Raw genomic sequence first — 25771 nt, 5'->3', positions numbered from 1 at the left:
AGAGAACTCAGAGAAGACAGTGGGGAGACTGAGCAGAGAACGCAGCCTGACGGCAGTGACTGCTCATGAGTAGTACATAGAGTTTAATAGAAAGCAAACATACTGAAATGTATGGTGTCCCAGTACAGGATGTGGTCCTGTCCAGTAAATTTTCCCTCAGGCACTTCTAGTTTCTCTGTTCTGGGCCCACTACTCCAGGGTATATTGTGTTGTGTTATGCTGCCACTTTGTATTATGTGATGTTTACCAGTGTTACTGTAACTCTGAGGGAAGCCCTGCAGAGTGAACCAGATGATCCTGATGACCCAATGGGATGCCCCCATGTTATTCCTTATATAGAGTAAGGGGGGGAGGAGCTGTTTAGTCTAGTCTGTGAGTACAGAGCTTAGTGTGAGCTGAGGTACAGTGTGGAGAAGTGTGAGAAGAAGTCTGGGGTGATTTGAAGAGGCTTTAGGAGAGAAGAAACCTAAAATCTACAGCAACGCAATTCTCTGGGACCCCATCGCACAGGTGAAGGTCAAGCCTGGAGGTAAGCTCAAAGGAATATTCCTCAGTCAGTCAGTCTAAAAGTCAATGTGGGTTGCCATTGGTTACAAATAACAATTCAGCAGCTTAGTGCAAGCAACTACAAGTTCCAGCAAGGCAAAAGACTCCTTAGGGTTACTCTGCACTTCCCACGCTCTAATCTGTACTGTAAAGGAATTACCATCTATCCTACCTCAGTAAAGACCGTTTTCTGTTACCCTGCCTGCATCTATTGTCAATATTGACCTCACCGCCTTGCCCAGGAGAATTGTCTCAAACTTGGAATGTGTTGGTTAATGTTACCCTGGAGTCACAAACTTGTCATTACATTATTTACACTCCACTGAATATGTTGTTCAGAAACCACACCATTTCTTCATATTTAGTTACTTCCTGGATGTCACATATAGGGCTGCCACCTTTCTTGCAAAAAAAAATGGTTTGTCCTCTTCTAAACCCTATAACTATTCTATTTTTCTGTATACAGGGCTGTATGGGCTATTTTTCCCATTATCTGTAGCTTTTAACATCACCATTTTTGTTTTGATGTAACAGTTTGATCACTTTTTATTCACTTTGGGGTTTGCAGTTAGTTACTAACTTCAAATCCCAACATGCCCTGGTACAGCCTATGGCTCTGACTCTGCAACAAACTAAAACTTTTACAAGCAAACTTATTTATTGCAGTGTGTTTCTCCTATTACAACCTAAAACAAAAAGCAAAGGCACTCCATGGTGCAGGCTTACTACAACGTGAGAAAAAGGGGGAGCAGCAGATTACCAAAGCCCGCATACACAACAATGGTAAGTGTGTAGAGAAAACGATCCTTCAGCCTGACTGCAGCCTTTCTGTATAGATGATAGGACAACAAACAACTTCGGCAAGGAATAGAAATTTCAGCGGCGCTGTGCAGGACAGCAATCACGGGAAATGCCAGGTAACGGATAAGACTTTACTGGACAACCATACAACGCGTTTCACTACACATGCGCAGGTTCTTCAGGCATCTGAAGGCCTGAAGAAGCTGTGCATGCACAGTGAAACGTAGATTGCCACTTTTGACATGGCAAAGAACTGCCTGACATAAATGTCTATCTACTATGTACAAGTTGATAAATGCTTCTATTTATTGGTTGCACAAACAATTGCACAACTGTTTGTGTAGCCATTTCCTTTTTTTATTACAGTCCACACAACAACTCAAGACTGCCAGATAATGCTTACTTACTTCTTATTACAATACCTTTATGTCCTAAATCCTGTATCGGCAGAAATCCTGTAGTTGACAGCTGGCGGTGCTCATACTACACAAAGCTGAACCATTAGGAAATTGGACAGAGCACTCACCAGTAGATGTCTTTCATGAGAATGTTTTATTTAATCACGAGAGAAGACAAACAATGTGCAGCAGATAGGAGACAGATGCATCCATGGGGGAGGGGAGGGGTGTTCTCTGAGCAAGAGAGCCCAGAAAACACCCCCCCCCTCCCCCGTGGATGCGCTAGTCTACTATATGCTGCACATTGCTTGTATTTTCCGGTGATGAAATAAAATATCATCATGCAAGATATCTACTGTGAGTGCCCTCTTTATTTTCTTCATGGTTCACTTTATTGTTATTTCTCCAGGTTTGTGTGTAAGTCAGATGATCACTGGGCTTTAAGACTAGGTTTACATTGCCGTTGTGCTCCTTTCTGTTCTGAGTTCATTCTGCTCATATTTTGCTCCAACTGGCCCTGAATGGGTCGGAGCACAACTGTCTGCACCGGGTCCCGACAGAACTCATTGACTTGAATGGGGTCCATTGGGGATCAGGTAGTTTAGCAAGAAAGAAAATTGTGCATGCACTATTGTATTTTCTCCCTCCTAATTTCTGGTAAACACCCATCGTTCTGATGGACATATAACAAAGCCCTTACGTAATTGGCCAACTCGGCTCATAATGAACTTTTGTAAAAGGGCCTTTGAAAGATCTTGATGAATAAGAATTCTATCATTTCTTTGCTGTAGTTTACCCAGATCCTGCTCTACCAGTTCATCAAATCTATTCAGGACTCGGGTACAGGAAACCACAGGATAGAAACCAGGATTACTAGGACGGAGCAAATCCTACCGCCCACATTATCAGTCATTGTAGCCAACTCACGCTGTAAATGTAAATGTACTGATTTGATCAGTAATATTGACTATATCAACATTGCCTGACACATCTTTATGTACATCAGGTCTGATATCAACAAAAAGATTTTTTTAATCTTGGAAATTTGTTTCCATCCAAAATGATAGAGAACAAATACAAATCATGTGATAGCGAGGAACATAACCCTTTACTTAAAAGAGAGACTTAGACAATAAGGCCAGGCCCATGAATACTATTTTGATCAGCCTTTTTACTCAAAACCAGAAGTGGGTCAAAAACGCAGAAATAAGGTAAAATCTTCCCGTTAATAGAATTTCTTTGTGTTGGTTTCACTTCTGGCTTTGGCTTAAAATACTAACCAAATACTAAGTATGAACTCAGCCTAAGGCCGGTTTAACATGCCGTTATTTGTCTCAGTATTCTCATTGGTTTTTGTAAGTCAAAAGCAGGGTAGGGTCCAAAACATGGAATAAGTACAGTACAAATCTTTTTATGTTTTTATTTTTTATTTTTTTTTATCTCTGTTGGTTCCACTTTTTGTTTTGGCTTACAGATACTTTTGTTTCCGTATTACTAGTGCAAGCTCACGCCTGACCACAAGTGTGATGACCTGAGCTGCAGTCTGGCTGGGACTTACAACCGTAATATGGATGCAACAATGCGTCCTTAGCACATTTAAGCAAAACTAGCCAAAATATATTGAGGGGGACATTTATCAAATCTGCACCAAAATCTGTGATCTTTAAAAACGTGCAATTTTTTGTAAAACCATGTTTTGCGCAATATTTTGTGACTGTTGGCCAATCTCCACCAGCTGGCGGGGATTACAGGGGAAGAGGCATGATTGCCCCCGCACATCAAATTTACTACAGTTTATGTGGAAGGCGGAGGATGATGGATAGTGTAGACTAGTGTTCTAGGATACTCAGCTGGCTGGTGGTCAGTTGGTGACACCAGGAGTGTGGTGATGTTGGTGGTAGTAGTCTTGCAGCCAGAGCTCAATTACCACAACTATAGTTTAATAGATTATTGGTATTAAAGACCCTGGAAATAAATCCTCAAAAGCAGAGATTTTGGATAATCCCTTTCAATGTTTATTAAACAGTTTTCAAGATCACAATACAGGGATGACAGTTCAGATAATGGAGGCAAGGTTACAGCAATCCAATGGTCTTATGAAGCACGGAAGTGCGAGACAGCTGTAACCTGCACGCTGGGTCTCCCGGCGTCCTTGCCAGCTTTTACCTGCCTGAACGCTGAACGCTGCTATGCACTTGCCCTTTGGTTGACAAGCACGTAAATAAAGTCATCCATGCAAGTCCATTTTCGGGTGAGTGCCTTCATTTCTTCTACATTGCCATAATTTACAAATCTGTTTAACTTTCTGGAGCCAGTTGATATATGTATAACAAAAAGTTTTTTCCTGGATAAACCCTTTAACTTGACCAATCCCTGTCCCAGGGGATTAGGGTGGAGGCGGGGCTGACTCAACCTGATTGGCTGAGGACTGTTACTGCCAGTTCCTACAGTGGAAAACAATTAACAATTATAAATAATGAATTAAGGCAGAAATTATGAAAAACAAAGTCTTTAAAAAAAAATAAAGACACAATTAGGGTGAATTTTTATCAGAGACTGCAACGACCCAAACAGAGCTAAGGTAGCCAAGGTGTTACTGCTCTGGGACACCACAAATACACCTGCTAGTAGACATCATTTGTAGTGGAAATCAGTGGCACGACCCCCGCAATCAGACATTTTGGATACAGGATTAACATGTACCCCTTTAAATGATGCTCAACATTTGTATGCGTAACATAGTCATTATGGTCTAGTGGACACTTTCTATTTTTGCTCCTCTTGTTTGTACAGCCATGTCCGCAGAAATGATATGGGCAATATATGATTATTTTATAACATTCTCTGTTCCTAGATATATTTCACATAATAAAATGTAAGTTAATGATGTCCTGAATAGTAGATATATAGCCAATGTTCTCCTGACACCTCAATTATCCACACCACAGTTCCAGGACCGGTTTTACACATGTCTTTGATTGTGTAAGTGTCCCCCTATCCTATATGGCCAGAAGAGTAAAACAGCAATAGTATGACTTGTGACGGAACGCTTCAACAACTGATACATATTTCAATAATACATGACCTAATCTGCTATAATTAAATGTTATATAATCACAGATTATGTTTAAAATGTAATTTGCATTGATATGATACCTAGCAGAAAGTCAATGATGCTCCATTCCATGGCTTCCATTCTGGCAAAAAAAGACAAAACAGCATCAGGTGGGAGGGGGAAGACAAAAACAACACAGTTTGTGTCTGGTTATTGTGGTAATTTTTTTTTGATGGGTCAAAATGACCTGATCAGCCGGTGATCGCTCGTTGTTTGATTATTGGCCCTATAGCACAAGGCAATATTGGTCTGTTCGGACGATAATTACCCAGTGTAAGAAGGCCCTAACAGTTCATGACAGAACAGGAGAATATTGTTAAACGGATCAGTGGATTCCATAAGTTGGTCATATTAACCCCTTTATTAGGTACACCTTGCTAGTACCAAGTTAGACCCATACTTTCTACAAGGTGCGGGAAACATTCATCAGATATTTGGCTCCAGATGGACATGATGACATTACACAGTTTTTCCATATGGACATGATGACATCACACAATTGCTGTAGATTTGTCGACTGCACTTCCATGATGTGAATCTCCGGTTCCACCACATACCAAAGGTGATCTATTGAATTTAAATCTGGTGACTGTGGAGGCCATTGTAGTCCAGTGACCTCATTGTCATATATGGGATGATGTGAGCTTTGTGACATCGTGCTTTATCCTGCTTGAAGTAATCACTGGTCACAAAGGGATGAACATGGTCAGTACCAATACTCGGGTAGACTGCCACGTTTATACAATGCTTAATTGGTACTAAAGGTTTCAGAGTGTGCCAGAAAATGTCCCCCACACCATGACACCACCACCACCATGTCACAGCTGGAATCCAGACTCCTCACACCAGGCACCATTTTTCCATTGTCCAATTTTGGTGGGCCTTTATGGTAGCCTCAGTTTTCTGTTCTTAATGAACCGGAGTGGCACTCGATGTGGTCTTCTGCTGCTGTAGCCCATCTGCTTCAAGACTGGATGTGTTGTGTGCTCTGAGGTGGTATTCTCCATCCCTTGGTTGTAACAAGTGGTTATTTAATTTACTGTAGACTTTCTGTCATCTGATCTACAGCATCCTGAAGCTAAAAATGTATACAGCATTATTACTGCTTTACTACTTCCATTGTTTAACTGATGACATACTGCAGAAATACTATTTTTAAGGTTGGTAGCATCCAGGAGGCGATGCATGCATTGTTAGCTGATGCATTTCTGATTGTTATCTGAGGTTACATACAAACTGTGTGTGTCACTTTGTCTAGATAGCACTTCCCAATGACATTGACGTTTTAATGTGGCATACTATACCTGTGACACACAGATACTCTGTGACATGTCATCTGGATATCATTGCGGAATCTTCTTAATCGATTAAAATACTGGTATTTGGAAAAAGCTCTATAAATCTGGATTTGCTACTTTTAAAAAAATCACATATTTACAATGAGAACAGTAATAAAACCACTCTGTAAAATAATATTTGACAGTATGTTTGCTATTATGTATCCACCCTGTGAATACTAGAACAGAAAGTAAGGAAAAGGGTAAATGTAAGGTAAACACTGTGAACACACGCCTGTGCACGGAATCACTAACATTCTTGTTGAAATCACAACCCTTTTAGTTTGTTTACCTGAGGTTCTATTCAAAGGCTTGAAAGTTCAGTGACCCATTAATATTTATGGAGCTGAGATGATCGGCTTAATAGACTATTTGGCAGCTAAAAGTATCTATTTTGCCTGATATGGTTCTTATCCTTTAATAAGCAGAAATTAAATGGCTTTGGTGGGAAATGGATTTTTTTCCTGATCTATAATATTCCATTAGTATAATATCACACTGTAAGGTTAGGATCACATAAGCCTACCGTATATACTCGAGTATAAGCCCCCCTCGGCTTATACTCGAGTGAACTCTCCGCCCTCAGTGGTCTTCAACCTGCGGACCTCCAGAGGTTTCAAAACTACAACTCCTAGCAAGCCCGGGCAGCCATCGGCTGTCCGGGCTTGCTGGGAGTTGTAGTTTTGAAACCTCTGGAGGTCCGCAGGTTGAAGACCACTGCGGCCTTCAACATCATCCAGCCCCCCCTCTCACCCCCTTTAGTTCTGTACTCACCTCCGCTCGGTGGGACGGTGCTCCGCTGGTCCGGTGCTGCAGGACTGTCCGGTGGGGAGGTCGTCCGGTGGGATAGTGGTTCCGGGCTGCCATCTTCACCGGGGGGCCTCTTCTCCACGCTTTGGGCCCGGAATAGTCACGTTGCCTTGACGACAACGCAGGGGGACGTTCATTACCAACGTCCGTCTGCGTCGTCGTCAAGGCAACGTTTCTATTTCGGGCCCGAAGCGCGGAGAAGAGGCCCCCCGGTGAAGATGGCAGCCCGGAACCACTATCCCACCGGACGACCGCCGAGCGGAGCTGAGTATAGAACTAAAGGGGGTGAGGGGGGGGGGGGGCTGGATGATGTCGAAGGCCGCAGTGGTCTTCAACCTGCGGATCTCCAGAGGTTTCAAAACTACAACTCCCAGCAAGCCCAGACAGCCGATGGCTGCCCGGGCTTGCTGGGAGTTGTAGTTTTGAAACCTCTGGAGGTCCGCAGAAGACCACTGTATCAGACATTGACAAGCGGTGATGATGAAGGTGGGGGGGCTGATGACAAGGGGATGATGACAAGGGGATGATGAAGGGGGGGTGCGGGATGATGACAAGGGGATGATGAAGGGGGGGGTGTGGGATGATGACAAGGGGATGATGAAGGGGGGTGGGGATGATGACAAGGGGATGATGAAGGGGGGTGGGGATGATGACAAGGGGATGATGAAGGGGGTGGGGATGATGACAAGGGGATGATGAAGGGAGGGTGTGGGATTATGACAAAGGGATGATGAAGGGGGGTGTGGGATGATGACAAGGGGATGATGAAGGGGGTGTGGGATGATGACAAGGGGATGATGAAGGGGGGGTGATGATGAAGGGGGATGATGACAGGCGGTGATGATGAAGGGGGATGATGACAGGTGGTGATGATGATGAGGGTGTTAATGACTGGCGTCTGGATGATGACAGGGGAGATGATATATTTGATGATATATTTCCCACCCTAGGCTTATACTCGAGACAATAACTTTTCCTGGGATTTTGGGGGGAAATTAGGGGCCTCGGCTTATACTCGAGTATATACGGTATTATAGGCAAATTGTTGTGCTCATAATATGGCCAAATGTCCTGGCCACACGGGTGTACATAGAAAAAGGGGCCCCATAGTAAATATTCACATGGGCCTCCTGTAATGGCATCTTATTTTGCCCACAAGGACATACAGGCCTGGTGTTTATTTCCCCTTGCTTTCCATGACCCATTGCCTCCATTAATATACATCACCTCCATTAATATGCTGACAATGCAATTCCCTAGAGAGAGGAGTTTTGCACAGTTTATTGCCAATATAAGTTTGGAAGGGGAACCATGATTGGGTCCCCCTCTTCAAGGCCCCATAGCAGCTGTATGTCTGCCCCTATGGTGCATATGCCCCTGGCCCCCACCATGGTTTTACAAACCTTACCTCACAGCTTTAGAGATACTTATAATGCTGTAAGTTCAGATTTGTAAACATACCAGTAATACACTCATATGAAACCCCCGAAAACTCTACAGATTGCTGCTAGTTATACTTTTAAATCTGCCAGTAAAAGAGGAAAAGTGGTCTAAAGTAATCATTTTTGTTCAAAAGTATAATTTATAAAAAATGTTGACATGTCAAAGTCATTATTAGTGGGGGTCTGTGTGCTCAGCAGTAGAAGTATCAGAAGTAATCGACTATGTCCTATCATTTCTAAATGATTATCTTTGGAGAGACAAGGAAAGTGTCATAAGAAGTCTCCCCTCAAAGAGCAATGGGAAATAAAGAGGCATGTTAAGCCTTATATTAGCAATTCTTGTAGGTCTTAGCACCCGAGCTATAACCTGTCACAATTGTTGCAGGTCTTAGCACCCGAGCTATAACCTGTCACAATTGTTGTAGGTCTTAGCGCCCGAGCTATAACCTGTCACAATTGTTGTAGGTCTTAGCGCCCGAGCTATAACCTGTCACAATTGTTGTAGGTCTTAGCAACTGAACTATAACCTGTCACAATTGTTGTAGGTCTTTAGTGCCCGAGCTATAACCTGTCACAATTGGAGATCTTAGCACCCGAGCTATAACCTGTCACAATTGTTGTAGGTCTTAGCGCCCGAGCTATAACCTGTCACAATTGTTGTAGGTCTTAGCACTCGAGCTATAACCTGTCACAATTGTTGTAGGTCTTAGCACCCGAGCTATAACCTGTCACAATTGTTGTAGGTCTTAGCGCCCGAGCTATAACCTGTCACAATTGTTGTAGGTCTTAGCACTCGAGCTATAACCTGTCACAATTGTTGTAGGTCTTAGCACCCGAGCTATAACCTGTCACAATTGTTGTAGGTCTTAGCACTCGAGCTATAACCTGTCACAATTGTTGGAGATCTTGGCACCCGAGCTATAACCTGTCAAAATTGTTGTAGGTCTTAGCAACTGAACTATGACCTGTCATAATTGTTGGAGGTTTTGGCACCCAAACTATGACCTGACAATTTTTTATTTTCTTTTTAATGATCATTACTCTTAAAATATTTATATTTGGCCTATAATTAATAATTACTGCCGATCAATATCATTCAGGCGCGCATGAATTCGTAGCAGGGCTCATAGGCTTATGTTGGTTTTATATATTAGCGATCTGTAAAATACTGTAACAGAGACCTTAACTAAGAACTTATTTAGAATCTCTTTACAGAATATATTGTATCTTTTTAATCATAGTCGTATCACGAATGGAACAACGTCTGTAATTGTATACAAAATAAGAATAGACCATGGGAAGCAATTAGATTTTATTGATTTTCTGAATAAACAAATAAAACTCAATCGGTGTATAATGAAAAGTTATATCATCTACAGTAATTTGCGGTTATATCATATAATTTCTTTAGGAGTTCATCATAGACTAAAGAGGTCATCTGCTTCCTTATAACTTGATCTAACTAAACATAAAGTCTAAAGTTGTAAAGCTTCATAATATACAGTTCACTGTGAGTTCTGCCGGGACTCAGAGATTCCAATCTGTGACATATTTCTCTCTCTCTCACTTTTTAAGTGACTTTTCTGCAAAATTGTGGACAACATTATTACCACTTTAAATTGTTTAACCCCTTAAGGACCAAGCCCATTTTGACATTAAAGCGTACCCGTCAGATCCAACAATTTTTTTTAAATATATCATTCAGTACCTAATCCTGACCATGTACATAAAATTTTTATGTGTCTAGCACCTTTATTTTTTTTTTTTATTACACTTTTAATTTAGCTCACTAGTCTGAATTCCTCTCAAAGGGAGGGGGCGTGGCCTCACTGTGCAGGTCTCAGTCCCCTCCCTCAGTATGCTGTCTGCTCACATCTCCAACAGCATTAGCAAAACTAAAACACCCAGCTTGTCCTCACTGACAGTAGCGGAACACAAGCTGACAGTGGGAGGATTTTTCCTCCAGCTCTGAGCCCTGCACTCACAGCTGTCAATCAAGGAAGTGTGTCCATGACATAGGTGATGATGCATGGACGCAGCAGGACTAGTATGTGTCCAAGCAGGCAGGGGGGGGGGCAGTTGTTTGACTGGCTTATTCAGTATGAAATACTGAAAACGTTCTAATGAAAGCAATTGCAAAACCTATTGGTTATACATGCTTTACAACATATCAAAAGTGTTTGTATCTATTTAAGGATACCCATTTAAGGACCAGGCCAATTTTATTTTAGCGTTTTCATTTTTTCCTCCTCGCCTTCTAAAAGCCATAACTCTGTTATATTTACTCTGTAAAATTATAAAAAGCAAATTTACTTTATACTGATTACCGTAGTTTAAACTTATATTTTAAGCATAATACTTTTATATACATGGCATTTAAGTTTCTAGTGTAACAAAATAATTTTCCATTTGTAAAACTACTCCATTCTGCATTATCTCTACTTTTCTGAAAAATTTCATTTTTTTCCAGAAAAAAAAAAAAATAGAAAAGATACCCTTTCTTTCTCATGGCTTCAAAAATTCCAAAAAAATTACATCTCTAAAGCATGACCAAATACATTTTACAAAACCTTTTTCAATGTCAGCAATGTTTATTGCTAATACTACATATTGAATGTTATTTATACAGGGCGGTGCCCCAACCTTGCTTATACGATTATTATGTCTCACTTTTATATAAACATATTTAAGTTGGTTGGTATAATTATTTTTATTAATATTATTATCATCATTATATTAATCTAAAAATATAGGGACTATTGTATATTTTCTATTTTATATGTTATATTAAAGGAGTATTCTCGCCATAGACATCTTATCCCCTATCCAAAGGATACAGGATACGATGTCTTATAATTGGGGGCCCGCTGCTGGGACCCCCCTGCAATCTCCGTGCAGCACCCGGCATTCTGTGCTGAGCTGCTGCAACAGTGTTGGAAACCTCTGAGTTTCCTGGATTGGAGACGTGACATCACGCCACATTCCCTACATTTATGTCTATGGGAGGGGACGTGACGGCCGACGATCAGACATCTTATCCTTTGGATAGGGAATAAGATGTCTATGAACAGAATACCCCTTCAAGTGAATGGATTTCAAAATACTGCTAAAAATTACATAAGTGATGATAGAATGCATACATTAAAAGTAAGAACTAACTATGTTGGGACAATAGTCATGACTAAGGGCCAACTAAGCTTGAAACCTGTCAGTGTCACACATCCTGTTTGTAATGGTGTTGGGAAAAATAAATAATGATTTTGATGTATGGATGCTGGTGCATTTTCTACACCTCCATGCATTAGTTTCTCAACTGGACTGGATTTTCTTCTTCAGGTACTTAGTTACAACTTTTTAAATTTCCATCACCAATTATATCTCACATAACATTGTCCATTGGAAGACATGAAATGCCTAAAGCAAAGTCTCAGGCTGAGGCCGCCTTTACATGATGGTTGTTTGGAAAGTATGTTAAATCAGTATTTGTTAACCAAACCCACGAGTGGTGCCTACACAGAGAAAATCGTAATGGAAAGATTGGCACCTCTTCTATGCTCTAGACACACTTCTTGTACTAATACTTACAAATACTGATGAAGATTTCTGACCTAAATATGGCTTTGTTGGCAGAGCCAAAGGATTCTACTTTTTACTTACTCCTTTCTACAAGATGGTGAGATAGTGGAAGAAAGTATTGTGGAGCGCTATGTAACTTTAGATTTGCCACGTCCAGCAAGAGGAAAATATTGTGTTCCACTGGTTACTGGGAAAAAAACATTGATTCCTACTCTCTTGTAGAAGTTTGCCGCCTTGCCGCCTTGATGTGATATGAAATCCCCTTGAAATATTGGTAAAGCATTAGTATTATTATAGTCTTAGTGGGGCTAGGAGGTAGTAACAATAGCAAAAAAAGTGTTGTCCATTACTCTATGTATCAACTTCACATTTTTTTTTTTTTAATCTAATGAAATAAAGGCTGATTTTACTATTCCATAAATGCTACAGCTATTATATTTAGCTTGACTTGGAGTTATAGCTGTGGATATTCAGGTTAATGAATCAGGTTTTCTGAAAGCACAGTTTATGTGTAAGGAATGCATCTGGTTCCAGCAGAAGGGCTTAAATTCCCCTGATGCTTCTGCAGTACTATTGCCAAACCCGGGCCAATCAGGAGGCTTGGACTACTAGCCACTCTCATCTGGCCATCCACACCAGTCTCAGGTGGATATAAATGCCCAGCTAGTCTGTTCAATTCCTGCTTGTGTTTAAGTCTATCTACATTAGACTTTGTATTTCTATGGATACTAGATTTGTAGGGATAGAATGTTGATCCAGGGATTCATTCCGATGCCATATTTTCAGTTGGGAAGGAATCTCACCTCTGTTGTGGGGCAATTGGCATCCGCATCAAAAGGGTTTTTTGCCTTCCTCTTGATCAACACAGTTGGGACACAGTAGGGATTAATGTTGAACTATGTCGTTGTAACATGTCCAAAATTATTTTAATGACCGTAATTATTTAAATATATTTTTGGATGAGATGAAAGGAATTTTGTACATCTATTGAACAGTTATTTAAACCTTCCTATTGTGATCTTCCCAACATACTGGAAGTTGTCGTTTTGCAACAACTGGAGGTCCACAGTTTGTAGACCGCTGGCTTAAGGATAGGTTGGACCTTGTACATTAATACTGAAGTGTAAAAAAAAATACCCTAAATGCTCAATTACAATCATCGTCTAAAATAATGGTCAAGAAGTTCCTCTTCTATATGACATTAGTAATTGCAATTGTTGCAGGTGCACCAGTTGGTTTTACACAAATTGTTTTTTTCGTCTCTTTCTCTCAATTTTGGGCATACCTCATTTTGAAAACACTAAAGTCACTATTTGTTCTCCAGTTGGTTTCAGGAAGATTTGCTGAGAGTCTATTGTCTTTTCATTTCTGATTTGGCCACTAATGAAGGTTCGGCCTTCCAGAGCCCGCCAAACAAATTTAACTTGGCAGCAAGGCCTACAGTGTGTGTCTAATAATTCCATAAGAGGGTATTATAAACTATAACACTTATGCTCTATCAACAGGATAGGGAATCAGAGGAGCATTCACTAAAATGTGGGATTGTTGTTTTCTTTCGCCGGAGCAGCCCACTTGTGTGCACCAGGAGCAGATGATCAGCATTTATCAGGATGCCTGCACCTTCAAAAAAATTTGGGCTAATATTTATGGAGCCAATTTGGAGCACACTTGTCAGTCTGCCTGGCATGACTGCTTTCCTCTAGTCCAGGCTGCTGTGCCCACAAAATGGCAATTGGATTCACCAGCACGTAAAGCCATGTAAATGCGGTAAAAGCTGTGTACAGTGACTTCTCAAAATATAGGCCAATTAGGGCCTTCATAAAGGGGTACTCTGCCCCTAGACATCTTATCTCCTATCCTTTGGATAGGGGATAAGATGTTTGATCGCTGGGGTCCTGCAATTGGGACCCCCACAATCTCTGTGCAGCACCTGGCGTTTATTTAAAATGCTGGGTGCCGATGGCGGGCTTCATGACGTCATGGCCATGCCCCTCGTGATGTCATGCCACACCCCCTCAATGCAAGTCTATGGGAGGGGGCGTGACATATGCCACACCCCCTCCCATAGACTTGTATTGAGGGGGCATGGTGTGACATCACGAGGGGGCATGACTTGACGTCACAACCCCCCCCCACCTCACTTCCCATTCCAAGCGTTCGGAACAAAATGTTCCAAACACTGGGGCAGGGGAGTACCCCTTTAAATGATCCCCCTCAGTGTTGATTGTTGGGGCTCCAGCTGCTGGGACCTCCATCCCCCCGTGATCTTGAAATTGGGCTCTCGAGTCAGAATGGCTTCCACTTTATTTATCGTCTTCGAAGCTGTGTGAGACATTCGAATGGGGGGATTTATGAAGACGTAGAAGCACACTCCTCTACATAAATCTTTGCACCTCTGAAGCTGCCTTGGCCCCCTCACTGAAATCTACACCAGCTCTGATTTGGCATAGATTTCAACTACAGTTTACGCTTGCTAGCAGGCATAAACTGTAGAAAATTTGTCACACACAACCTTTTGCGCAAAACCACACCTCTCTGTGAGTATGGTGGACAATGTCATAAAGTTGCAAAATTTTTGTACACGATGGCTTGTGTACAGATTATGCAACTTTTAATGTTTTTCCCAGGCGTACTGATCATAAATGCCCTCCTTAGTCCCTATCCTGTGGAAAGGGGATAAGTGTTATAAGCTGGAATACCCCTTTCATGTAACTTTTTTTTTTTTTTTTTTTTTAGCAATAACAAAGTCTTGTAAGGTGAGCTTGGGGAGCTATCATTGTTTATTGAACTTGATGATAACAATGTACATAGTAAGTGCCTGAGCTCAGTCTAGTGTACACCACAGATTATCTTCTAAACCTATGTCTATACAGTAGATTTGGGGCTCTGAGTCAGAACAACAAGGCTCAGACTGCAACTTAGACTTACTAAGAAATCAATCAGCGCAGCGTTTTGGACCGTGACGCGGCAGTGGTTGCACGATGACTAAAGGTGGAGACTGACTTTAAACTTCAGCAGATTCCTTTTCCAGTTTACAATTCTATATATAGACAACATTTACTCTCCATGTAGGAAATAAAATTAAAGGGATTAAAGAGAGAGAATCTGAGACTTGTGAAATGTGTGTTCTGTGCATAAAACTGCTTGTAATACATTTGTGGTGCCAAATACGTCTGCTACTTACTGCCAGTGCTATATTTCAAGGGTCTTATCTTAGGCTAAATTCACATCTAAAATGACACTGTGGCCCAAAAACTGTCTGATTTGCCAAGAGCAACTAATCACAGCTCAGCTTTCATTTTACCTCAGTAATTTAAGAAAGGAAAGCTGTGATTGGTTGTTATGGGCAATATCGGACAGTTTTTGTCTTCAGACAGATAGGTAAATCTGGGCCTATGTAAGTATACCATGGCATACCACTGTCAGGTCCATTCATCAAAATTATTCCTATAGGAACCAATCACAGCTCGGCTCTTACTTCTCAAATTGCTTTAGTAAAATGAAAGCTGAGCTGTGATTGATTACTATGGGCAAGTCAGACAGTTTTGTTAAATCCAGACTCATAGGCGTCCGCAGCCTATTGCATTAGGGTGTGCACCCTAAAGCACAAACTCACTCCGCGCACGCGTGTGTGTGTGTGTGTGTGTGTGTGTATATATATATATATAATATACGGTAACCCCCAGACCTACGATGGCCCCGACATATGATAAAATCGACATACGATGCTTTTATATGTCGGGGCCATCGCATTAACTGCTATCCGACAGTGCAAAATGCTTAAGCTGCTGTCGGATAGCAGTTTAAGCATCCCGGATAGGTTCGCTTACCTATTCCTGCTGCTCCGGGTCCACTTTGCGATCCTCCGGTGTCTTCTGTATCTTCTCCAGGGTCCAGGCCTCGCTTTCCGGCGTCGTTATTACGTCACTACGCACGCCGCTGCAGCGCAGCAGCGTAATAACATCATTAGAAAGCGAGGCCCGGACCCTGCAGAAGATGCGGAAGAAGCAGGAAGATCGCGAAGAAGACACCGGAGCAGCGGGACAGCATCGGGAGCCCCTGGGACAGCATCGGGAGCGGTGAGGACCGGGTCCGGAGCGGCGGGGACAGGTGAGTACAGCTTCCTATACTTTACATTGCACGGATCCCTCAACATACGATGGATTCGACAAACGATGGGTCGTTTGGAATGAATTACCATCGTATGTTGAGGGACCACTGTATATACACACACTCCTGCTTGCAAAATGTAGGAGGATTGGATCCAGGGCCAGTTTTAGGTTTAGCATGGCCCTGGGCAAAATCAGAAGTGGGGTCCCAAAAGTCGTCATAGTGCACTAATCAGATTAGCACATTTTTGGTCTCTTCAAATACCATAACAAATATCTAAAAAGCATCCCCATATACAGAAAAATAAAAGTGCTATAGGGATCAGAATAGTACAATTTTATATTTTTGTATTCACATTAGGTTGGCAGCATAGTTCCCCCACATTAGGTTGGCAGTATAGTTCCCCCCACATTAGGTTGGCAGTATAAATCTCCCACATTAGGATGGAAATATATTTCCCCAACATTAAGTTGGCAGTATAGTTCCCCCACATTAGGTGCAGTATAGTTCCCCCACATTAGGTTAGTAGTACAGTTCCCCCACATTAGGTTGGCAGTATAGTTCCCCCACATTAGGTTAGTAGTTCAGTTCCCCCACATTAGGTGCAGTATAGTTCCTCCACATTAGGTTAGTAGTATAGTTCCCCCACATTAGGTTAGTAGTATAGTTCCCCCACATTAGGTGCAGTATAGTTCCTCCACATTAGGTTAGTAGTACAGTTCCCCCACATTAGGTTGGCAGTATAGTTCCCCCACATTAGGTTAGTAGTACAGTTCCCCCACATTAGGTGCAGTATAGTTCCCACACATTAGGTGCAGTATAGTTCCCCCACATTAGGTTAGTAGTACAGTTCTCCCACATTAGGTTAGTAGTACAGTTCCCCCACATTAGGTGCAGTATAGTTCCTCCACATTAGGTTAGTAGTATAGTTCCCCCACATTAGGTTAGTAGTATAGTTCCCCCACATTAGGTGCAGTATAGTTCCTCTACATTAGGTTAGTAGTATAGTTCCCCCACATTAGGTTGGCAGTATAGTTCCCCCACATTAGGTTAGTAGTACAGTTCCTCCACATTAGGTGCAGTATAGTCCCCCACATTAGGTGCAGTATAGTTCCCTCACATTAGGTGGAGTACAGTTCCCTCACATTAGGTGGAGTACAGTTCCCTCACATTAGGTGCAATATAGTTCCCCCACATTAGGTGCAGTACAGTTCCCCCACATTAGGTGCAGTACAGTCCCCCCACATTAGGTGCAGTATAGTTCCCCCACATTAGGTGCAGTATAGTTATAATTGTAGGGAGGAGGACAAGTCTAGAATTTACCATGTAGCTTACGGGACTAATTCTACCCCTGATCTTATATTTGCCAAGGGGTTCAATGGGCGGAGCCAAAGGGTTGTCAAAATTAGGTTTTGCCATGTATGATTGTGACTGTCTATTATATGTAGGCTCACAGCTCAGGACTACATTCCCATCATGTATGATTGTGACTGTCTATTATATGTAGGCTCACAGCTCAGGACTACATTCCCATCATGTATGATTGTGACTGTCTATTATATGTAGGCTCACAGCTAAGGACTACATCCCCATCATGTGTGATTGTCTATTATATGTAGGCTCACAGCTCAGGACTACATTCCCATCATGTGTGATTGTGACTGTCTATTATATGTAGCCTACATATAATAGACAATCACACATGATGGGGATGTAGTCCTTAGCTGTGAGCCTACATATAATAGACAGTCACAATCATACATGATCAGGGCTGGTGCAAGGACTTTTGGCACCCTAGGCGAAAGCTAATTTTGCCACCCCCTTGACCCCACACATTGGCTCTGCCCTTTGACACACCCAACCTTACTACTGGGGTGACACACTGTAACAAACCTCCTCCTTATGTAATCACCTTACTACTGGGGTGACACACTGTAACAAACCTCCTCCTCATGTAATCTCCTTACTACTGGGGTGACACACTGTAACAAACCTCCTCCTCATATAATCTCCTTACTACTGGGGTGACACACTGTAACAAACCTCCTCCTCATGTAATCTCTTTACTACTGGGGTGACACACTGTAACAAACCTCCTCCTCATGTAATCTCCTTACTACTGGGGTGACACACTGTAACAAACCTCCTCCTCATATAATCTCCTTACTACTGGGGTGACACACTGTAACAAACCTCCTCCTCATGTAATCTCTTTACTACTGGGGTGACACACTGTAACAAACCTCCTCCTCATATAATCTCCTTACTACTGGGGTGATAAACTGCAACAAACCTCCTCCTCATGTAATCACCTTACTACTGGGGTGACACACTGTAACAAACCTCCATCTCATGTAATCTCTTTACTACTGGGGTGACACACTGTAACAATCCTCCTCCTCATGTAATTCCCTTACTACTGGGGTGACACACTGTAACAAACCTCCTCCTCATATAATCTCCTTACTACTGGGGTGACACACTGTAACAAACCTCCTCCTCATGTAATCTCTTTACTACTGGGGTGACACACTGTAACAAACCTCCTCCTCATATAATCTCCTTACTACTGGGGTGATAAACTGCAACAAACCTCCTCCTCATGTAATCATCTTACTACTGGGGTGACACACTGTAACAAACCTCCATCTCATGTAATCTCTTTACTACTGGGGTGACACACTGTAACAATCCTCCTCCTCATATAATTCCCTTACTACTGGGGTGACACATTGTTTAGCAGACAGTGTATCAGTATTAGATAGAGACAGTATCACACATTATAGGATTAGATACAGGGGCTTAACAACCAGTATCAGACATAGGGGGATTAGATACACAGCTCAGCAGACAATATCAAACATAAAGGGATTAAATACACAGCTCAAATCACACATGGGCATTAGATACAGGGGCTAAGCAAACAGTATCACACATGGGGGGGATTAGATACAGGGTCTCAGCAAACAGTATCACACATGGAGGGGGGGATTAGATACAGGGTCTCAGCAAACAGTATCACACATGGGAGGATTAGATACACAGCTCATCAGACAGATCACACATGGGGAATTAGATATAGGGGCTCAACAAACAGTATCACATATGGGAGGATTAGATACACAGCTCAAACAGTATCACTTATGGGGGGTTTAGATACACAGTTTAGCAGACAGATCACACATGGGGGATTAGATACACAGCTCAGCAAACAGTATCACACATGGGGGGTTTAGATACACAGGCTAGCAGACAGATCACACATGGGGGGATTAGATACACAGCTCATTAGACAGATCACACACTGGGGGATTAGATACACATTTTAGCAGACAGATCACACATGGGGGGATTAGATACACAGTTCATTAGACAGATCACACATGGGGGATTCGATACACTGCTCAGCAAACAGTATCATACATGGGGAGTTTAGATACACAGCTCATTAGACAGATCACACATGGGGGGATTATATACACATTTTAGCAGACAGATCACACACTGAGGGATTAGATACACATTTTAGCTGATAGATCACACACTGGGGGATTAGATACACATTTTAGCTGATAGATCACACACTGGGGGATTAGATACACATTTTAGCAGATAGATCACACACTGGGGGATTAGATACACATTTTAGCAGATAGATCACACACTGGGGGATTAGATACACATTTTAGCAGATAGATCACACACTGGGGGATTAGATACACATTTTATCAGATAGATCACACACTGGGGGATTAGATACACATTTTAGCTGATAGATCACACACTGGGGGATTATATACACATTTTAGCAGACAGATCACACATGAGAGGAGCCTCACCAGGTCAGTGTCTCTTCCCTGTCTGGCTGAGGCTCTGAGGACAGGAATGGCCGATATTTGTGACTAACCTTTTCACCCTGATTTGAAGACACTGTGGCGCAGCAGCTGAGGCAGAGAGAGGCACTTCGGGGGAGGGAGCAGCGCTCCTCGTCAGGATGAAGTAAGCAAAAAAGCAGCCGCAATGTGGTTGTGATTAGGGGTTGGGGGGGGGGGGGGGGTGTTACTGGATCTCACAGTGCTTCTCCAGCAACATGAGGGGTGGGGCGGGGGTGTTGTGGTCTTGCAGCTCCTCCAGCAAGACGAGGCTGAGGGGAGGGCGTGTATGTTGTCAAGCTAAGTTTGCTGTGACAGGAGGGGGGGGGGGATTTCGGGCTGGTGATGTCGGGGATGTCCGGTGGGGCTGGGGTTTAGTAGTGAGGAAAAATAAAAAGTCCTGCAGCAGCGGGCTGCGGTGATTAGGGTGTGCCTGTGCACACCCGGCACACCCCGTGCGCACGCCTATGTCCAAACTGTTGGGTTCAATGGACCAGATGCAGACTAACAATCACTAATTTCGATGCATTTTTATAGGGTCAACACAGCTATACTCTACCAGAAAACCAATCTATACAACTTATATCTACTACCCTTCAACATAACAAAATAGAAAACCAATATCAATTATACAACTCAATATTATTGATATCAAAATATATACAAAAAAATTGAAAAAATAGTCAAGGACATAATCCACCGTTCCCCCATAAAAAACAATAACCCCAGTAAGGATCTCCATAAATGTATGTGGTACTAAATTGATCTCAATACTTGTAGTAATACAGCCTGGGTACAACAAGTCTATGGTCACACCTTTGAATTTCTGTGCAGAATTCCACATAGGAAATCAGCACAGAGATTCCAGAGCAGATTCCCATTGAATTCAACTGGTTTCTGATGCGCTGTGCACATGGCGGAATTTCTGTACCAGATGTTTCAGCACTCAGGCCACGAAGACATGTCAGATGTTTGTTATAATGACACTTACACTCTAAGTTACCTCCGTTACCACGTGCCAACACATGGTTTAATACAAAAGGGAAATTACCCACATAAAAGTCCCCTTTTCAGTGAGTAGTAATTATTTAGGTTATGCTTCTGACCATTCAAAAACACATAGGCCCTCATTTACTATTCTAAACCCGACCTCTTTTGTCGGGTTTTTTTGTCGCATCTTTGTCTGCGCCATGTCGCAGACATCGTGCGCCAGTCTGCGACACGATGCAACATTTTTTCCCGACGGACCCGATGTGGATTCTCCCAAACCCGAAAAAAGGGGGTAACCCGACATTTCTGAGCTTTCCCACGTATTTATAAAGGTTTCCAACACGAATTTGTTGAATTGTTGTGGATTTTTTTCCCGACAGCTCAGAGGAGTTGGAAACCAAAACCAACAAAACCCACGAGCGACAAACAGGATGCGACATAATAATAAATACCAGGGGAAAAAAGCAGTCGGGTAAGAAAGCAAGATAGACTTACAACCCGATTTTCTTAGTAAATGAGGGCCATAATGTAGGATACTGCACCAATGGTAGAGGGGGTTCTCCGGCCTTATAAAATTGATGACCTCACCATAAAAGGGGTTCTCCAGTGGAAAACAATAAAAAAAATCTGTGGTGATGTCCTGTATTATCCGCGGGTCCCGGCCGTTGATGGCCGCAGGGACCGCCGCGATAGGTGTGTGTATTCGCCGTATAAGACGCACCAACTTTTCCCCCCCAGTTTTGGGGAAGAAAAAGTGCGTCTTATACGGCGACAAATACGGTACTCCAATACCGTCAAATCCAAAAAACTTTATTAACCCCTTAAGGACCAGGCCATTTTACACCTTAAGGACCGGAGCGTTTTTTGCAATTCTGACCACTGTCACTTTAAACATTAATAACTCTGGAATGCTTTTAGTTATCATTCTGATTCCAAGAGTGTTTTTTCGTGACATATTCTACTTTAACTTAGTGGTGACATTTTATGGTAACTTGCATCCTTTCTTGGTGAAAAATCCCAAAATTTTATGAAAAAAAATGAAAATTTTGAATTTTTCTAACTTTGAAGCTCTTTGCTTGTAAGGAAAATGGATATTCAAAATATTTTTTTTTTGGGTTCACATATACAATATGTCTACTTTATGTTTGCATCATAAAATGTATGAGTTTTTACTTTTGGAAGACACCTGAGGGCTTCAAAGTTCAGCAGCAATTTTGAAATTTTTCACAAAATTTTCAAACTCACTATTTTTCAGGGACCAGTTCAGTTTTGAAGTGGATTTGAAGGGTCTTCATATTAGAAATACCCCATTATAAAAACTACACCCCCCAAAGTATTCAAAATGACATTCAGTAAGTGTATTAACCCTTTAGGTGTTTCACAGGAATAGCAGCAAAGTGAAGGAGAAAATTCTAAATCTTCATTTTTTACACTCGCATGTTCTTGTAGACCCAATTTTTTATGTTTATTGTTCAGCGGGCGCAGTAGAGGGCTCAGAAGGGAAGGAGCGACAAATGGTTTTTGGGGGGCATGCCGCATTTAGGAAGCCCCTATGGTGCCAGGACAGCAAAAAAAAAAACACATGGCATACCATTTTGGAAACTAGACCCCTCAGGGAACGTAACAAGGGGTAATGTGAACCTTAATACCCTACAGGTGATTCACGACTTTTGCATATGTAAAAAAAATATATATATATTTACCTAAAATGCTTGGTTTCCCAAAAATTTTACATTTTTAAAAAGGGTAATAGCAGAAAATACCCCCCAAAATTTGAAGCCCAATTTCTCCCGATACAGAAAACACCTCGCATGGGGGTGAAAAGTGCTCTGCTGGCGCACTACAGGTCTCAGAAGAGAAGGAGTCACATTTGGCTTTTTGAAAGTAAATTTTGCTCTGGGGGTATGCCGCATTTAGGAAGCCCCTATGGTGCCAGAACAGCAAAAAAAAAAACACATGGCATACCATTTTGGAAACTAGACCCCTCGGGGAACATAACAAGGGGTAATTTGATCCTTAATACCCTACAGGTGTTTCACGACTTTTGCATATGTAAAAAAATATATATTTTTTTTACCTAAAATGCTTGTTTTCCCAAAAATTTTAACATTTTTAAAAAGGGTAATAGCAGAAAATACCCCCCAAAATTTGTAATAAAATTTCTCCCGAGTACGGCGATACCCCATATGTGACCCTTAACTGTTGCCTTGAAATACGACAGGGCTCCAAAGTGAGAGCGCCATGCGCATTTGAGGCCTAAATTAGGGACTTGCATAGGGGTGGACATAGGGGTATTCTACGCCAGTGATTCCCAAACAGGGTGCCTCCAGCTGTTGTAAAAATCCCAGCATGCCTAGACAGTCAACGGCTATCTGGCAATACTGGGAGTAGTTGTTTTGCAACAGCTGGAGGCTCCGTTTTGGAAACAGTGGCGTACCAGACTTTTTTCATTTTTATTGGGGAGGGGGGCTGTGTAGGGGTATGTGTATACGTAGTGTTTTTTACTTTTTATTTTATTTTGTGGTAGTGTAGTGTAGTGTTTTTAGGGTACAGTCACACAGGCGGGGGTTCACAGTAGTTTCTCGCTGGCAGTTTGAGCTGCGGCAGAAAATTTGACGCAGCTCAAACTTGCAGCCGGATACTTACTGTAATCCTCCGCCCATGTGAGTGTACCCTGTACGTTCACATTGGGGGGGGGGGGGGGGACATCCAGCTGTTGCAAAACTACAACTCCCAGCATGTACGGGTCTATCAGTGCTGGAGGGGCAAGCTGTGCATAACTAGCTTGCCCCCTGACTGGTGAGCAGTAAGAAGTTAAGAAATGTACAGGCAAGGTTTTTAGCCCCCTCCCCCGCCTGTAAAACTTGCAAATGGCTACAGTGGTATGTCCCATGGGTGGGGGGGGGAAGGAGTGCACCAATCAGGGGTTTAATAGTTTCCCGGGCTTTCAGGGGCCCTCCCCTGGGTATTTATTGCTGTGGTGCCTCCCTTCCCCCTCAATCTGCCCAGGACCCGGAGTTTTGCCCTCCCTCCCTTTTTGTATCTTTGTTTCTTGTAAGTCACAGCTTGGCGGTAAGAAGACGGTGAAAGCGGGGTCAACCCGGGGTAGACCTCCACACAGCACGGTGTGGCAGCACCTCTCGGGTTGGTAAGAAGCCAATCGGTGTCTTTGTTACAGTTAAATTGTTATTTATATAAGTAATTTTATAAATAAAGCTGTGGCCGATCCCCACCCACGGAAAAGTTAAATTGTTGTTGTGTCAGTTATTATTTAAGTATTTATTGTAGTAAGGGGGAGGGGTAGTTATAGCCTGCTAGGAGCTAATTGTGTCTCAGCAGTCATGCTGGGAGTTGTAGTTTTGCAACAGCTGGAGGCACACTGGTTGTGAAACACCGAGTTTGGTAACAAACTCAGTGTTTTGCAACCAGTGTGCCTTCAGCTGTTGCAAAAGCTACAACCCCCAGCATGTACGGACAGCGGAAGGGCATGCTGGGTCTTGTAGTTATGCAACAGCTGGAGGCATACTACTTTGGCTGGGGATGCTGGGGATTGTAGTTATGCAACAGCTGGAGACACACTGGTTTGCTACTTAACTCAGTGTGCCTTCAGCTGTTGCAAAACTACAACTCTCAGCAGTCATTGACAGCCAACGGGCATGCTGGGAGTTGTAGTTATGCAACCACCAGATGCACCACTACAACTCCCAGCATGCACTTTAGCTGATTGTGCAAGCTGGGAGTTGTAGTTATACAACAGCTGAAGGTACACTTTTCCATAGAAAGAATGTGCCTCCAGCTGTCGCAAAACTATAAGTCCCAGCATGCCCATAAGGGAATGCTGGGAGTTGTGGTGGTCTGCCTCCTGCTGTTGCATAACTACAGCTCCCAGCATGCCCTTTTTGCATGCTGGGAGCTGTTGCTAAGCAACAGCAGGAGGCTGTCACTCACCTCCAACGATCCTCGCCGCACAGGTCAGTCCCTCGCCGCCGCTGCTCCTGGGGCCCGATCCCAACAGGGACGCCGGGGATCGGGGTCCCCAGCACCCGGGGTGCACGTCCCGCACCCGCTCACGTCCTCCGGAAGAGGGGCGGAGCGGGTTGCGGGAGTGACACCCGCAGCAGGCGCCCTGATTGGTCAGCCGGTAATCCGGCCGACGAATCAGGGCGATCGTGAGGTGGCACCAGGGCCACCTCACCCCTGCTGGCTCTGGCTGTTCGGGGCCGTCTCTGACGGCCCCGATCAGCCAATAATTCCGGGTCACCGGGTCACTGGAGACCCGATTGACCCGGAATACGCCGCAGATCGCTGGACTGAATTGTCCAGCGATCTGCGGCCATCGCTGACATGGGGGGGCATCATGACCCCCCTGGGCGATATGCCCCGATGCCTGCTGAACGATTTCAGCAGGCATCGGGCACTGGCTCCGCTCCAGATAGTTGCGGGGGGCCGGTAAAACACATGACGTTCTTATACGTCATGTGTCCTTAAGGACTCGGAAATGGAGACGTATGAGAACGTCATGTGTCCTTAAGGGGTTAAATAACATTGTCCTTTTTTGAGCTGTTTTGATAATCATGTATAGACACCCCTAACCCATAAAAAACATGCGCCCCAATAAGCAACGGCGTCCCCTGCCGAGATAGATGAACAACATACATATAAGATCTTGGATCATGCTCCATATATATACACAATCCCAGGTAATGCTACAATAACATTAATAACATAGTGGTACCATAATAACCATTTGGGGACCCCGTGCACCCTCGATGAA

At 43.0% G+C, this 25771-nt stretch overlaps 1 protein-coding gene across 2 annotated transcripts in view; it reads right to left on the bottom strand.

Moving 5' to 3' along the window:
- Nucleotides 1–20164, bottom strand: part of EMP1 (epithelial membrane protein 1) — a 240668-nt gene extending 220504 nt beyond the window's left edge. Inside the window, exon 1 of one of the 2 annotated variants that reach the window (XM_056523802.1) lies at nucleotides 20043–20164. The gene's annotated coding sequence lies outside the window, so the exon portion shown is untranslated. The remainder of the gene's footprint in view (nucleotides 1–20042) is intronic. The other variant, XM_056523806.1, reaches the window with a different exon arrangement.
- Between the last annotated feature and the right edge of the window lie 5607 nt (nucleotides 20165–25771).

Source organism: Hyla sarda, chromosome 6 (genome assembly GCF_029499605.1).
Source record: "Hyla sarda isolate aHylSar1 chromosome 6, aHylSar1.hap1, whole genome shotgun sequence".
Classification (NCBI taxonomy): Eukaryota; Metazoa; Chordata; class Amphibia; order Anura; family Hylidae; genus Hyla; species Hyla sarda.
Note: the sequence above shows the minus strand (reverse complement) of the source record. Positions and strands in the feature narration are given on the sequence as shown.